Genomic DNA, 12,298 nt, shown 5'->3' with positions numbered 1-12,298 from the left:
GCCTGACAAGCCCTGGATGCTATTATTTTCCTGATTCTCTCCAAACCATCTTAATAGCAAACCAATTGACACCCTTTCATTTCCGGTTCTCTTATTAGTTTCCCTGCCTCTCCCTTTCATGCCATTTCCCTTCCCCAATGCAGTTTTTCTGGTGAGGTCAGGTGATGGAGGCATCCCCTGCTGTTTCTGCCCATTTCCACTGCCTGTGAATTAGCTCTTGTGGAGGCAGCATTTCCTGTCAGTGAGTGACAAGAGGTGCTGTATCTGACAAGATGAATTCATTCTCTCTTTCTCAGTCCCTCTCTCCTTTCTTCTCTTCCTTTCTCGACCAGCCTCTCTCTACCTCTCCTTTGTTTTTAATTGCTTTAGTCCTCTCCCTCTTTTCTCCTTATAATCTCTCTTCATTTCTCTCTCTCTCCCCCCCCCCTTTCTATTATCTCTCCTGCCCTCCTTTGTATTCTTTCATTCCCAGCAGGGCTCATGCATACAAATTGACCCCCTCCCAGCCAGTAATGTGACCAAAGCTCTTTGTGGCTCCTACAATCTCTATGGTAACTGTTCAGGGGTGGTGGTGGTGTGGGGCGGGGAGTGTCTCAAGAGTGGCGGTGTAGACCCAGCACTTAGGCCCAGATATTTTTGTCCCTCCTCACATTGCAGAGCATCCATACGGATCACCTGGCCACTCTTTAAAAAAACAACACAGCTGTTCTATTTTACACTCTTTGTGTCAATACCTTTAAGGAACACTAATGGTAGAAAAAACCCACAAGGTTTTGGGGAGGGGTGGTGATGTGCAAATCTTTTTCCCCTGATAGAAGATATGTTGCCTTCAGAATTGTGTTCCACTGGGCAGAGCTTAAAAAAAAAAAGCATTATATTGAATAGGTACCATCCGTCTATCATCCTAGAGAGAGTGGCTGCATTCAAAGGACAACATGTGTTTATATTTCGGCAACAAGCAGCAGCAGCGAGTCTAAATTGCTCAGTCTAAATTGCTTGTGGGGGGATTAAGTCTTTAAGAGGTTTGGATGCCTTTTCATCAGAAATGGGGTTTGAGTTATAGTTTTTAAAATACCTGTGAATCAGTTCTACCTCAGCACTTGAAGCTGCTCTCACTGCTGCTTTAATCTTCCTGGCTGCTGCTTATAAGTGATCAGTTTCCTTACAATAAGTAAATAAATAGGTGCATAATCTGCTAACCATTGCCTGTACCTTCCTAGTAAGCCATGCTGTGCCATTGGGCTATTTCGAAGAGACAACTCTGGGTGAAGAGACTGAAAATATGGCTTTGAAAAAGAATAGATTTTTTGCATGCTTAAGATCATGTTGTACAGGTTAATTAATCCTTGAACAGCCTGCCATCCTGACACAACCAGGGTGGTTAATATGTCCCCCAAAATCCTTACAGTACATGCATAAGGGTGCAGAGAGGATAATAATCTGCTTTAGCAATTCTGCGTATGAAACCACAGGACTGCCATTTTCCCCAGATTAATTGTTATAAAGAGGAAGGTGGAGACCTTGTGTATATGACAATTAGATTTCATTTGGAGCATTAATTTCCATAACCAATGACTAAAGTGAAATGGACACACCGTGAATTTGACAGAGGTGGATTTCAAATATCACTTACCTCTTAACCCGGCTCAAAGGGTTGTATTCAGAGTCTATCCACTGAACTTAATGAGCGTCTTAGTAATGCCCATTAACTTCAGTAGGTCTACTCTGAGTAAGGACTAGCATTGAGCACCACCCAACCAAAGCACATGCGGGAATTACTCCATCATTTTAGGATTCATGCCCATCACGCATCCCTTCTGACTGAAAATGTGGAAAAGTATTTTATAGTTTAACTCTGGGCAGATTCTGCATTTCCCCCCTTTTCTGTGTTTGTTTTATTCATCCCAGGTTGGCTCTTACCATTTAATACCAGATATCACTGTAAGAAACATAATATTTATTAGGCAATTAAATTTTATTGCCTCCACCACTGCTGGGGGGGGGGGGAATCTATTAGTAAATCCACAAAATCTTTCACTGCCCTGTCACATACCACAAACCACATGACATTCAGCACTTGGTGATTTTATACTGATCTTTAATTAAGGACATTAATAAACACCAGTACTGCTAAAATAATCTATAGATAATGAGAATGTTTAATGAGCCACATTGTCCTAATATGCAGGCAGTTTCTGGCAGGAGAGTCAGCAGTGAAATAGTTAACATTGTGGGCATTTAAGTGGTCATAATTAACAGTCTATTAACATGAATAGGGGAAGTTCTCACTTTGGACAGCTATTGTTTCACTCTCTCTGTTTACAGACTCCACTAGACAACAGTGCATAGCTTTGCCTTTGTGTGTGTGGATTGTTTAAAAAAGAATCAGGAGAAACAGACATTTCATCTTAAAATTAAAACCAAACCTAAAAGGCTGTACATAGCAAAATTATCAGTCTTGTTGCTTCTTTCATTTTCTTACATTTGTACCCCAATTTTCTTCCATCATAGGACCCCAAGACAGCATACATGTGGCCCCAGAGAAGTCCCCTCCAGTCAATGGTGGCGTAGACCAGACCTAGACCTGCTTAGGCTCAGTAAGGTGACAGCCTCCTTTATCTTCAAGCCATGCCCTGTGTCCCATAACACTTTGTGTAGGAAGCCTCAGGAAACTTTTTCAGCAGTGGGCCGGTCCACTGTCCCTCAGACCTTGTGGGGGGCCGGACTATATTTTTGGGGGGGAAATGAATGAATTCCTATGCCCCACAAATAACCCAGAAATGCATTTTAAATAAAAGCACACAATCTACTCAAGTAAAAATACTAGGCAGGCCCCACGAATAACCCAGAGATGCATTTTAAATATAAGGACACATTCTAATGTAAAAACACGCTGATTCCCGGACCATCCGTGGGCTGGATTTAGAAGGCGATTGGGCCGGATCTGGCCCCCAGGCCTTAGTTTGCCTACCCATGGATCAGATCCATGTAGCCTAGTGTTTCCATCTCCGATTGGCAGCAGCTCTCCAGCAGGAGGTTTTCCTCATTGCTTAGAATCATAGAATCATAAAATTGTAGCGTTCGAAGAGACCCTGAGGGTCATCTATTCCAATTCCCGGTAATGCAGGAATCTCAAATAAAGCATCCATAAGAGATGGCCATCCAACCTCTGCTTTAAAACCTCCAATGAAACCACAACCTCCCGAGGAAGTCCCTTCCACTGTTGAACAGTTCTTACTTTCAGAAAGTTCTTCCTGATTAGTCGGAATCTCCTTCCTTGTAACTTGAATCCATTGGTTCGAGTACTACCCTCCGGAGCAGGAGAAAACAAGCTTTCTCCATCTTCCATTGATGTGACAGCCCTTGAGATATTTGAAGTTGACTGTCGCATCTCCTCTCAGTCTTCTCTTGTCCAGGCTAAACATACCCAACTCCCTCTCTAGCATTCCTAATAAGGCCTTGGTTTCCAGACTCTTTGATCGTCTTGGTTGCCCTCCTCTGCTTTTGCTATTTAAATGGAGATGCCAAGAATCCAACCCAGGAGCTTCTGCATGTAAAGCACATTCTGTACCACTGAGCTATGGTCAGCCCCACAAGCAGACAATCATTCTCAAACTGCAGCATGATACTGTGCCTCAGGAAGAGCTCCTTGTGTCCCATGAGCCAAGTTGTCACATCTGTCCACTGGGTATGTGCAGCAGTGGCAGAGGAAGCCTCTTGGGCACCCAGGGTGGTGTGCCCAGGGGTGGGGCGAACTGCCCATAGGGCGGCACAGCCTGTGCCTTCCCTATGGGTGCTGCATGCCCCGTCCCTATGGGCGTCACACGCCCTGCTGCATGGGGTGCGCAGCCCCCATAGGGAAGGCATGGGCTGTGGCATGCGGCGCCCATAGGGATAGGATGCGCAGCACTCATAGGGATGGAGCGTGCCATGGGGCCTCAGCTGCCCTACAGCTTGGGGGGAGGCAGCAGCTAGACAGCGCAGAGCCTGCGGGCGCCGAGACGCATGGCTCTTGCACGCTGCAGGCCCCGCGGCAAGTGCCGCCCGCCATTTTGTCACCCCCCCATCAGGAATGTTTAGGGCAAGGCTAGCACATGCAGCATCACCTCCTCTACATTGCGAATCTCTTCCGCAATAAGGCATGAACGGGGCTGTTGAGGCAAGGTGACCATTCATTTCTAAATCAGGTGGTGCACAGGATCAGAAAAAGGTCGTACAGAACCTTTCTTGTATCTTTACATTAAAAAAAGTCTTAATGAATTGCTTCATATGAAAAAGGGTGGTGTCTTTTTCTCTTCCTCTTTATTTTAAAGCAGGCCTTTGACATGTTACAAGCAGAGCGGCCGGCATTTTTCCATAATGCAAGGCTGGTGTAAAATCTTATTGGCAAAACAAAAAGGCTAGCAAGTGCTGGGAAAGTGCAGGTGGGTAGAAAAGGTGCTCAGCTGAAAAAAAAGTGCTGTTTCTCTCTCCTGTGGAGATCAGAGAGCAAGCATGGCTCCTGTGCACCTCCAACTTAGAGCAATAATTAGGAACTCTTTACTATCCAAGCATATATTTCCTATAACATGCCTCGGTCATCATTGTGATTGCTTAGGACTAGAGAGTGCTCATACAGCAAATATTCAGATTACAGTCAGCTTCCAAGCCAGTCTGCTAACTCTGCAGAGTTCATCAGCACAGTTGACCACCCTAGCTGCATTCAACAGGGAGAGCATACCAGCCTGAGATAAGCCCCTTCTCACCCTCCAGCCCCCTCTCCTGCTTCTTCGCTCCCTCCCTGTCAGACTGCTGCTTGATTCCAGCAGCCCCTTTCTGTGACTCATTCCCTGCTGAGCACAATGTGTGTAATATAGCATATTTGCGTCCTGAAAATTTTGAGAAAAATGCAATAACTTCCCTCTCTAATATATTTGGCCTAAATTATTGTTCTGATTTTCATTTTCATTTTATTAATTGAGTCTCTGCTCAAAGTACCCAGAGCAGCATGCATTATAAAATGCAGATAACAATATAATGAAATAATGATAGAATGAGTGAAAACATGAATCTAGCTAAAATCTGCAGTAGAACTCCACATGTAAACCCATTTACGATCGCTGCACCAGCAGTAGACAGATACAGTATAAGCTGCTATTATTATTATTATTACTATTATTATTATTAGGAGATAATCTATAGTAGAGACAGTGCTTGTCTGTCTGCCTAGGCTGATAATGTAAAGGGACCTGAGATGCTGCTTGTCTTGGGATGTTTTTGCACTGCCCTGTTTGTTGAGGGCACAGGCTCTCCCTGGGTGGCATGCTGTCAGAGCAAGGGTCTTGCCCTCTAGCTAACCTGGCCAGCAGTCAAGGGAGCTTGCCAGGAAGACAAACAGAATGTTAGAGATAATTAAGAAAGGAACAGAATACAATACAATACAGGGAATCAGTGGTGCATGCACACTTTTTGCACTGTGCGTTATCCTAGTCTGCTCAGAACAATTAGCCAGTCCTTGTTGAGTAAATTATTCCTGGTCATAAGGACGCCATTGCATATCCCGGATTATTTATTCTGGCTTTCTATGATCCCTTCCACTTGTTCTATATTAGTCTTCAGGCAGCAGACTCTGACCTTGATCCAGTGCCATAGATCACCTGGATCTTTCTGGGAAGTTGAGTCCCTGGTTAAGTCTAGGTCTCTAGAGAATGCAGATGTGGCTTTCATTTCGGAATGCCAACATTGCTCACCAACAGCTATGTGAAAGCAGCAATTCAATAGGAGCTTGAAGTTTTGGCAACGGGAAACTGCACCTGCTGAATGTTTGCCTGGCATCAGACTGATAAAAGGACCGGAAACACCCTGAGGTGGAGAGTAGCAACCTTAGCTTAGTTCTGAAAAACTGTGACTCCTTGGTGTATTTTTCTATCAAGCCTAAAATTCCATGTTGGGCATTGGGATATACCAGGACATTTCTTCTCAGTACCTGCAAACTGGCTGGGAAGTGCCTCTGAACATGTGTAAGGTGCTTTTTGTTTACTGCTGGGAGACTGCAAACTCCTTGGGGCAGGGATTGTTCCCTCATGTGTTGAATACACTTGATAAATAGGAACAATGCAGCTTTGTCCCACACACCAGAGGTTAAAAGCCACAGGGCTTAGTTCAGAATATATTATTTCCATATAGGCTTCAGCCCTAGCATTTCTCTTCTTCCAAACTAACATTGCCCTCTTGTATTTGATTAAAATCCCTCCAAGGTATAAGGAACTCGCACAGGTGGCAGAACAGTCTTGAGAATCTGCTGCTCAAGTGTTAAAATATACCTCTGGTTGAGCTTGCCCAACCCCATCAATCCTAGAGCTCCCCTGTGGAAAAAGTGAATCTTATCCTATACTATCCATCTCTTTGTTCTTACCTACCTGTTCTTTTTGGGTTTTTGTTTTATATATTCCACCATAGCTGTCAACGTTTCCCTTTTCTTGTGAGGAATCCTATTCAGAATAAGGGAATTTCCCTTAAAAAAGGGCAAAAGTTGACAGCTATGATTCCACTGATATATACAAGTGGAGCCTGCAACTATATGTTGCAGCGTGGCTTCCTCCTGCTCATCATATTAGTCAGCCCTTTCCTGGATGACTCCATTCCATTACCCTTCCCCTCTGGCTTTCTGTTCCACCCCACTCAGTCAGCATGTTGTGCTTACAGAGTACTGTATGCTTGGTCTTCATTGTTCTGCCTTGGGTTCCTCCCACACCATCACCTTAGAGCAGTGGTATCCAAACTTTCTTCAAAGAAGGCGTTGAGATTTTTTATGATTTTACCCCGAACTTGTTGGGATTAAAGTTGTTGAACTTTATATTAGGGTTGGAGTTGTTGAGGTTTTTTTTAAAGGATTTTACCCCAGGAAATAAACTGCCACAGGGGGCCAGATTAAACTAACAGGCCGGATTAGGCCCCTGAAACGGACTTTGGACATTCCTGCCTTAGAGTCACCCCCAAAATATTTTGGTACACCTGCAAACCTTGAGGATCCCCCAAAGCCTCTTGGTATGTCCCTCATGTGAGTGGGCAGTGCTATTTTGGCTGTAAAGGATTCACCCATGGAGAGTGGACTATACTGGAGGTTTTCAGTCTTTTTGAGTCAGCTCAGTTGGTTGGAGCGTAGTTGGTTAGAGCGTAGTGCGTTAACCTGTTTCCCCAAAGGCAACCCATACAGGTAAGGTTGCGGGTTCGATCCCCATCTGGGACAGCTCCATTTTCCTGCATTGCGGGGACTTTGACTAGGTGATCCTCAGGTTCCCTCCCAACCCCACAATTCTATGATTCCATGGCTCCCTTGACCAGCTACATTCTTTCTGCGGCTTCCCTGTGGACCGTCTCCAGCACTGCGTTATACCTGTTTAGTCAAATATGTTCAACTGAGTTGCATGGGACTTGCTCTTACTATGCACTGGACTGCAGCTTTTTTTTTTTTATTAAAGTCAATCATAGGGAAGCAATAAATAAATAAATTTTCCAATTAACAGGTTTCTGGCCCATCCCAGATAACACTTCAAATGCATTGAAATCCCTACTTCTTTGCCAGCTTAACCTGTTTCCCCAAAGGCAACCCATACAGGTAAGTTTTACAGTGCTCCTAAAAGATGCTCTGGCTTAGATTTTGGAGAAGCATCATGTGAAGAGAAGCCCTAAGCTGGAGTCTCCCATGCAGAATTCCTTTCTGTGTGAGGAGTGGAGAGCTGGTGTGTTAATTGGGCATCATTTTTTTATCAATGTAGTGCATCTGTTCCGCTCTGTGCTGTTCATCTGTCTGTTCCTCCAATCTCTTTGGCCTGATCCCACGCCAAGCAGTTCAGGCAGAAGGCTATGGCGATGTGAATGATTATTTAATGTATTTTGGGGTGTTTCTTACGTGAACTGTGTGTTGATTTACATGGATCCGTTACACTAATATGAACTGCAGCTTGCTCTCCAGACTGTGCAGGATAATTAACTCTTATGCCCGTGAAATGCATTCCCCTTTAGGTTAATGTTTTACAGTTGAATAAAAAGGGGTTTCTGACCTCTTCATTTAGAGGAGATGAGGACATGGCCATCGTTTATGAAATAGGCAGATCATAATGTGAGATTTATTGGGACAGCTGCAGCTTCTGCAGTCCATTTGAGACATGCAGAGAGTATGTTACTTTCCCTTCCGTAGTACAAATGGATACTTCCAGGGCTCCTTTATGGCAGAGGTGTCTGCAATTTGATGTTGTGTTATGGAATATAAGATGCTGCCTTATGGCAAGTCAGACCATTGGTCCTGCCTAGCTCAGTATTGTATACAGTACGCTGACTGGCAGTGGCTGTCCTGCCAGATTTTAGACAAGTGTCTCTTCTGAACCAATGTAGAGATGCTGAGGGTTGAACCTGGGACTTCTTGCATACAGTGGTACCTCGGGTTAAGTACTTAATTCGTTCCGGAGGTCCGTTCTTAACCTGAAACTGTTCTTAACCTGAAGCACCACTTTAGCTAATGGGGCCTCCTGGTGCCGCCACGCCGCCAGAGCACAATTTCTGTTCTCATCCTGAAGCAAAGTTCTTAACCCAAGGTACTATTTCTGGGTTAGCGAAGTCTGTAACCTGAAGTGTGTGTAACCTGAAGCGTATGTAACCTGAAGTGTATGTAACCCGAGGTACCACTGTACAAGCTATGTGGTCTAAGAAAAGCCCTGCTCTTGTAATGTGAGGGTGGATCTGAGGTTTGTTCTACTGAAAGAGAGGAAGTAAATATTATTTAGGACACAGAAAATAACCAAAGGAATTATGATGTTCTGCAACTCTTACAACTTCAGATATCAATCCTGGTGCGGGGAACGTACAAATTGATGTTAGCAGGGGCGACCTGAGGCTTTTCGCTACCTGAAGTGAAATATCCCTCTGCCGCCCCCACAATGAGTGGGGAGACTACATAAGGACTCCCCCCCCCCCCCCAGAAGCCCTTATGGAGTCTCTCCTCTGCCAGGGAGAGAAACCTGCCACACCACCCAGTGGTGGTGGGGAAATCTTTTCCAGATCCCCAGCCCCTTGTCTGGCATGGGCGTGGCCAAGGGGGGGGGCAGGGACAGGCAGCTGCCCCCCAATAATTTTTTTTTTTTAAAAATACATAGCAAACTGAGGTTCTGTCCCCCCAGCAAAAGAAATATTTTGAAGGCCTCTTTCCGTGTAGTGTTTGGAAAGAAACACATAAATGCATATCCTCCTATTCAAATTTACATGCAGAGGCCAAAAAAAACCAAAGTCCTGTGAATGACATTCTGTCACAGAACTGGGCTCTCCCCTCACCCCCACAAAAAGACACTGGATGTTGCTGTGACAACCTTTTTCCTTCTCTCTAACAGATTATGGTCATTGTTTTGCATCAAAAGAGTATTTGCATAACAGAAATCTGTCTTTAATTACCTCTAAAACAGCTTCAGAAGGGTTTTTGTTGAGAATTTGGGTGTGTATGTGTGTGTGTGTGTGTGTTTTTTACTTTTAAAATTTATTCTGCATGAAATTATCTTTTTTTGGAACATTGTAGAACATGGCACGATCCTCTGGGGAATGAATGACTGACAGAAGCCATACTGTTGCTTTTGTGGATAATGCCAGTTACATTACAGACAAGATGGCTGTCTCCAGGAAGTGGCTCTGAGTGAGAGAAGTGTGTCTGCTGCCTGTCTGGTTTCACACAAAAGTCTAGTGTGATTTCTGTGTAGCAATGTGCTTTAACTCTTCTCTGCTGCTTTTTTTACACACCAATGGAATCATTCCCTAGAGAATAATTTCTTATCCACTGAGTAATACTGGTCCAGAAATTATTCTCTTAATAACAGACTTGTGTGTCTTCTATTGCAAATGCTGAATATTTGTTTGCTTTTTTCAGAGCTGCCGAAGGCTCAAAACTCATTAGTCACTACAAAAACCGAGAGATGGGAGGTTTTGAAAGCTGAGTTTTTATACTGTAGTGCTATGATTCTTCAGAAGTAACTCCCACCATGTTCAATAAAGCTTACTCCCAGTATGTCTTACTTAAGTATGTATGGGACTGCAACCTATTTGTAACTACTCAGAAGTAAGGCCCAGTGAGGTCAGTGGGGTTAGTTTCTCCCATGAAAGTGTATATAGAACCACAGCCAAGCAGTGTGAAATTCTTGGGGTTCCAGGTGCTTACCCAGGGTTTGTGTTTCCTTCAGAAATTAGGCACAGCAGAGACTGTGGTGTCTTTATAATATATGGCTTTATTTACACACATATACAACTTGCACCTAGATGGAGGGATTGCAGAACATTCACACATCCTGTGAGGATCTGGCTTCGCCCTTAAGGGAAGCAAAAAACTATCCTCTGCGACACTTAGTTTCACCTGTCATCCCCATCTCACATGGAGTTCTTCCCCAAACGACTCCAAGGACCTCCCCCCCCCCCCAGCCTACCTCATTCAAAGTTGAAACCCTAAACGTGGCCTTTGCTTCTTCCCACTAGCACCCCACTCCCCCTTGCTTGGCAATCCTGGGCCATTACTTTGCTTTGTTCCTTCATGACTTACACTCAGACAGGCCTCTCTCTTCTTAGCACAAGCTGAACCCAGGAATTTCCGTGTTTGGCACAGTTGAATCAAACCTTGATTAATTCTAACTTTTATTGATTCTAATAATTATGGGGAGTCTGGCACCCAGGAATTTAGGGGAATCTGCCCCCTCCAAACCTATAACAGTATCTGATGCTTTCGGTTTCATCCATTTTCTTCTAGAGCAAATTTGGAAACATTCATACACAGTGTTGAAACTGTACATTATTCTGTGACAGTGTGTAATACAGACACACCATTAGGTTTTACATAACTGGCATTCATATGTATTTGTTCACTGAGTCCAATGGGATTTACTCCCAGGTAAGTGTGCACGGGATTGGAACCAAAACTATGGCTGACATATTGGGAGAGTCTGGAACCTACTTATGAATGATCATGCATAGGATTGGATTCTGTGTGCATTAATTCCTGGTGCTATTTACATTTACAGTCATACCTCGGGTTGAATGCACTTCAAGTTGAGCCCGTTTGAGTTGCGCTCCACACCAACCCGGAAGTAACAGAGTGCGTTACTTCCAGGTTTCGCTGCTTGCGCATGCGCAGACGCTCAAAATGACATCACGCGCAGAAGCGTCGAAAAGCGGCGTGCACGTGAGCAGACGTGCCATCGCTGGTTACGTTTGCTTCTGGATGCGAACGGGGCTCCGGAATGGATCCCGTTCGTATCCAGTGGTACCACTGTACTCCACGATTATATAAATAAAAGCACCATTGCTTAAAATCATATGTAGTACAAGTTGCAGACCCGTAGGGATAGGCAAACCTGCCCATTTCCATTTCTCTCAGATTCTCATTTTTCTATCTTTAAATTCAGTTCCACAGTTTCCCACACAACAGTTTGCAATTTAAAAAAAAAAAGTCTTCATGAAAATTCACCAGCATTTTAGTGTGAATTTCTCCTAATACACACATTTTTTTTGCAAAGTAATTTAATCTATTATGGTGCATTCTTGTAATTTTCACCAATATATGTATTTTTAGCCATACTTAGCCCTAGTATATGTAATTTTTGTACACATTGCTTGGCTGGAGAACTGTACTCTAAAATTAGGAGAGGTGCAAATCACAAAGGATGGCCACATTTCAGTTTTGTATTTTGTATCGTATTGGAAAGTGCCAAATAGGTAGGTTTGCCTTTAAATGTAAATGGAATTGGATTTCTTTCTCCGTCTCTAGATACCACAGAGGTTCCATGTGGAGGGAAAAGTGGGTTATAAAATGTACTAAAAGAATATGACAAGCATCAGCATGTGTAATGACGAACGTTCTGGAAAACTGCTGGCAAAATATATAAAGCCATTCACATTTATTCTGCATACTTTCTCCTGCCCATGCAGAATTGCTTATGAAGAGGCCTTCACTCTTGCAAATTCTACTGAATGTTTATTGGGCACTGTTTGTATATGAATGCTCTTGAATGGAGGTGGAGCAACAGTTCGGCTTGCCAAACCCCTGTCCCGCTTGATCTCATTGATAATGGAGCCGAGTGAATAATCTGGAAATCATTTATGTCAATAGCCTGTTTCTCTGTCTGTGCAGTATTTGTCATTACACCACAGTTTCCACAGATTTATTCATTTTTTTCCTGTTGTCTTTAAATTTATTGGACTTTCAGGTCATAAATATTTCAGATGTATGTTGTCTGATTTACAGTCTGATCCAAGTCAATGGGGCTACATTGGCCGAAATCCAAGTTCTTTG

General features: G+C 43.7%; 1 long non-coding RNA gene across 2 annotated transcripts in view; it reads left to right on the top strand.

The window, feature by feature from the left end:
* LOC310661097 overlaps window positions 1-12,298 on the top strand; it is a 43,512-nt gene that overhangs the window by 16,711 nt on the left and 14,503 nt on the right. The window contains exons 5-7 of one of the 2 annotated variants that reach the window (XR_014503702.1): window positions 2,512-2,602; window positions 7,506-7,597; window positions 9,890-10,902. This is a non-coding gene — a long non-coding RNA (uncharacterized lncRNA). Of the gene's footprint in view, window positions 1-2,511; window positions 2,603-7,505; window positions 7,598-9,889; window positions 10,903-12,298 lie in introns of those variants that run through there. The other variant, XR_014503701.1, reaches the window with a different exon arrangement.

Source organism: Podarcis tiliguerta (genome assembly GCF_965153285.1).
Source record: "Podarcis tiliguerta genome assembly, chromosome: 12".
Classification (NCBI taxonomy): domain Eukaryota; kingdom Metazoa; phylum Chordata; class Lepidosauria; order Squamata; family Lacertidae; genus Podarcis; species Podarcis tiliguerta.
The sequence above is the reverse complement of the archived record's forward strand: the minus strand, read 5'-3'. Positions and strand labels throughout refer to the sequence as shown.